This window comes from Urocitellus parryii, chromosome 14, assembly GCF_045843805.1.
Source record: "Urocitellus parryii isolate mUroPar1 chromosome 14, mUroPar1.hap1, whole genome shotgun sequence".
In the NCBI taxonomy this organism is placed as follows: Eukaryota; Metazoa; Chordata; class Mammalia; order Rodentia; family Sciuridae; genus Urocitellus; species Urocitellus parryii.
This window is the reverse complement of record NC_135544.1, coordinates 53,898,027-53,902,513: the sequence shown is the minus strand read 5'-3', so window position 1 is coordinate 53,902,513 and position 4,487 is coordinate 53,898,027. Positions and strand designations below refer to the sequence as shown.

General features: G+C 39.5%; 1 pseudogene; it reads right to left on the bottom strand.

Moving 5' to 3' along the window:
- Window positions 1-3,249: 3,249 nt before the first annotated feature.
- LOC113188969 (large ribosomal subunit protein uL23 pseudogene) lies at window positions 3,250-3,716 on the bottom strand (annotated as a pseudogene).
- Between the last annotated feature and the right edge of the window lie 771 nt (window positions 3,717-4,487).

The following is a 4,487-nucleotide window of genomic DNA, read 5'->3' as shown; positions in this document are numbered from 1 at the left end:
AACTCACAAGAACCATCATTCTTCTATTGCACCAGGAGGCAGCACTGAGCAGACCCAGAGACAGGCACTGGGATCTGAGCTCTGCCTCTTGTTAGCTGAGTTATTGGAGAGTCATTTATCCTCTCTATGGCCCTAGTTTATCACCTGTATAATCAGGAGAGGAACACTGTTCAACTCTAGAATTGCTATGAGATTAAATTAGACATCATAACAGCCCTGGGCACAGAGAATGTACTCAATGGCTGTTGTAACATTTCTTTCCTTTTTACATATGCTATTGAGAGAGGAAGCTTAAAAAAAAAAAACCCAAAGAGAGGATAAGATATCCTCATATGAAAAACACGGGAACATAAAAGCCCTGAATTTCACAGCACCAATTATTGATATTATATAAGTTTAAGTAGAATGTTATGGCTCTTAGTAGAAAAGCTTATCATTAAAGCAATACATGTGTAGTGCAAATGCTAAAAGCAAGAAGAGTTAGAGGAGGGAGAGATCAATACTGAAATCATAAGGAATGACAATCACCTTTCTCCCTAGAATGACTTTGATATAAAAAATTTAAAAATAGGCAATACCTTTACATGGCTTAAATGTCAAAATCTTAGAAGTTCACAGGGGAAGTTTTTCTCCACCTCCCCAGTTTTCATCCCAAGAGCAAACCAGTGTTAACAACTTTTTATCTTTGTGGTAAGATATACGCAAATACACATAAATTATGTTTTGACCTTTTAAGCTTTATTTCTGGGCTATTATTATTTCAATTTAAATATGTTTCAGACATCATTACATAATTATTATATAAAGAGATTCTTTTTAAAATTTTTATACCAGCATAACTTTCTATTGCATACAGATATTGTCATTTATTAGATCCCCATCGATAGACATTTATTTTATTCCCACTATTTTTCTACCAGTAAAAATGTTGCATTGAATACTTATATGCATATATTATTTCAAATGTGTGTGAGATTAGACTTGGGTTTTGGGGCCAAAGACTATGCATTGGTAAAGTGGGTAGATATCATCCAGGTACCCTCTGTAGAGGTTGTAATTTACTCCCCTCTTACATTGGATGAGAGTATTTGTTTCCCTGCAGCTTTTTGATCCTTAACACTTTACAGAACTTCTGGATTTTGACCAACCTGGTAGGTAAAAAGGGCATGCCAGTGTAATTTAAACATATACTTCTCACACTTTAAGGGAAGTGAGCATATATTCCCTTATTTGCGAGTTGTTGTGTTATGTTTGCTGGAAAATGTCCCTTGTGAATTTTATCGTCTTTTCTATTGTACTGTTTATATATATTTTATATATGTGATCCAATGATATTTCTCCATTTGTCCTCATTATTTAGCTTTACTCATTTTTTTTAAATGCAGATGTTTCTTTTATGTAGCTGCATTTTAAATCTTTCTATCATGATTTTTCTTCTTTGGAATTTTGTGTAAACTTTTATTCCCCTGTGGTCTGGACCTTCATTTACATTCCACATCCTTTTGAATGTATGGAAGAAAGTAAGTCCCCAAATGGTTTTCCACTCTTTCGTGACTCAGTTGCAGAGCCAGAAGTAGGTTCCATCCACGCCTTCCTGTACATTTTGCTTAATAAATACTAAATGCATGAATGGAAAGGTGGGTAAAAGGAGGAAAGAAATAAAGAATTACTGAACACAGGCCCTGACAAGGCTGATATGTGGTCCGTAAAGCACACGGACTAGAGGTTTTAGATTTAGTGTATTTATTCTTTGGTTAGCAACTTGACTGAGCAGTACACAAGATCATTCATGTTGTGAGTGGCCATTAAATGTTAACAATTACTGTGCAATCATTACTATAAAGGGAGAGAGAAAAGGGGGGTTAAATAGTCAAGATAAAAAACTACAGAAAAGAGTTCAGCACCTGGGACAGCACCCAGGCAAGCTGCCCCAGGATGCACCAGGAACCAGTGATCTGCTTTCCCGGTACTAGGATCTGCTCTTTCAGCATTTCTCACCTTCCCAGTGCCTATGGGATATAGTTCCACTTGTCTTATGTAGAACAGCCCTGGGGTATAATCCTCACGATGCCATTCTAAACACCATAATCCCAAATGTTGAAATCTTCAAAGAGCAAAAATCCCTAAAGTCTAAAATCCTGAAAGATCAAAATGTCTAAAAATTTAATTCTAGGAAAAATAATTCAAAATTATTTAAAAGGCATTTATTTACCTTTAAAGAGGGGATTTACTTGTCAAGCATATAAAAACATGACAACACTTCCCAGGCCACTTTATGCAACAAAATAGGCAATAACATTCTACATGTTTTTGCAAGCATGAACACGTACACTACCAATATTCACACAGGTTTAATAGCTATGAGCAGATGAATTCTATCCCTAAAAAATAGGTTAAAAATTGAAATGTATAAATGTACATCATTATGGTTGGTAATTGTGTGCACCCAGCTTTATAACCGGTCATCTAAAATACCATGATGTGGGCTGGGGTTGTGGCTCAGCAGTAGAGTGCTCACCTAGCAGGGCGAGGCCCTGGATCCTCAGCACCACATAAAAATAAATTAATTCATTAAAGATATTGTATCCAACTACAACTAAAAAATAAAAATTTAAAAAATAATAATAAAATACCATGATAGACAACCTGAGCCCTGAAGAAACCAGCCCCCAAACTTTGATGGGTCTCCACTGTATCAGTCACATAAATTGCTGAGATCCTGAGACATTTAGCGTTCATAAATGCAGATGTACCAAGGGGACACACCTTCATTTATTGAGGACATTTTGGTGTTTTTATATACACAGACATGCACACAGAATCAATGCTGTTAAAATTTCAAAGAAAGCATAAAGCAAGTCAGTCTCTCTAGAAGTCTTTACAAAATTTACACCTGGTCCACTCAGACTTACACACATGGATCCCTCTGGAAACACCCTCACAGACACACCCAAAGGAATACTTTTCCAGGTTTCTGAGCGCTTATTTTATCTGATACGATGTGGCCATCTTGTCTACCACTGAAAATGTACCAAACACCTTTCCCAGGGTCAGCTTTCTGCCCCACCCATCAGCCTCCTGCCCCCACCCCAGGGCATTGCTGCTTGTAGAATTGGGGATTTCAGGATTTGAACATTAGGATTTCAATCTTTCAGGATTTTGATCCTAGGTAGTTTAAACTTCAGACATTTTGATCATTTTTTTATTATGATGTAAAACAATGTCTATTATCAGCCAGCTGGACTCTGTTTAGATGATCCCAGTGTTGTTGGTGACGTCCAAAGCATCACAGTCAGGGACCAGTTGAACATATGCCTTCTTCTCTCCATCAGGCCTGATCAGGGTGTTGACCTTGGCCACATGCAGGGCACAGAGCTTCTTTACAGCCTGTTTGATATGGTGTTTGCCGGCCTTGACATTCACAATGAACATTAGTGTGCTGTTGTCTTCAGTCTTCTTCATGGTCCACCCAGTGGTCAGGGGGAGCTGATGACTGTATAGTGGCCAGCTGTTTCTCCTGGGGGTGCTCTTCTGAGTATACTTGGGCTGCCTCTGGAGCTGCAATGTCTTGGGGTGCTGGAAGGTAGGTAGCGTGTGGATCTTCTTTTTTGTGGGGCTATGGATGCTGTTCAACATGCCTTCTTGGCCTTCGAAGCTTTCGTTTTGGCTTTCTCTTTGAGAGGGGCAGGAACTTTTTTCTTAGCTTTCAGTGCCATCTTGGTGAAATGGGCATGGATTCTGGACTTAAGGGATTCTGGTATTCAGGATTGTGGTGTTTGGGACTGTATTTTGGGACTATGACCAGCAGTGCTGTAGAAATGGATACTGGATTTTCAGCCATGCTCCTATCCCTAGAAAATGTTAACCCTGGCATTTTCTTTGCAGATATTTGCTTTCTTGCTCCAGACCAGTTTCCAGGCACAGCCACTGGACATAGAGTGTGCTTTGTGCTATCCTGGAAAGACAGGTCCTGCTCTTGGCTACCTAACACTGTGGGACACAGGCAGAAAAACAAACCATGTTAAGATGGTGCTGATAGCCACTAATTTATGTTTTTTCACTCTTTAAACCCAAGGAACAAACCTCTTCTCAGAAGGTTTACATAACAAGAAAGGTGACAGTGGCTGTATTTTGAGCCTGAGGAATTTGGTTCACCAGTTTCACAGTGTCTGGTTCTAGTAAGCAGCTTTCTCACTTGGGGTAGTTATTCTGGGTAAATAAACTGTGCATAGATCTTTAGAATGAAGAAACAGGAAAGGAGAAGTCCTACTGTAATAAGGACCCTTTATCATTTGAGTGTTGGGGGAGTTTGAGAGTGGGGAGAGTGTGCCAGGAGCACACAGGTCCTTGGAAAGTGCTCTGCAAAGCCCTGATGTCATCCCAAGGGCCATCTCAGTTCTTCTGCTGGCAGGCAGTCAAGAGCTCATAAGGCACGCCAACTCTGGTTTTGTTTCACCTAGCCCCTCTTCGGCACCCTTGACCACATA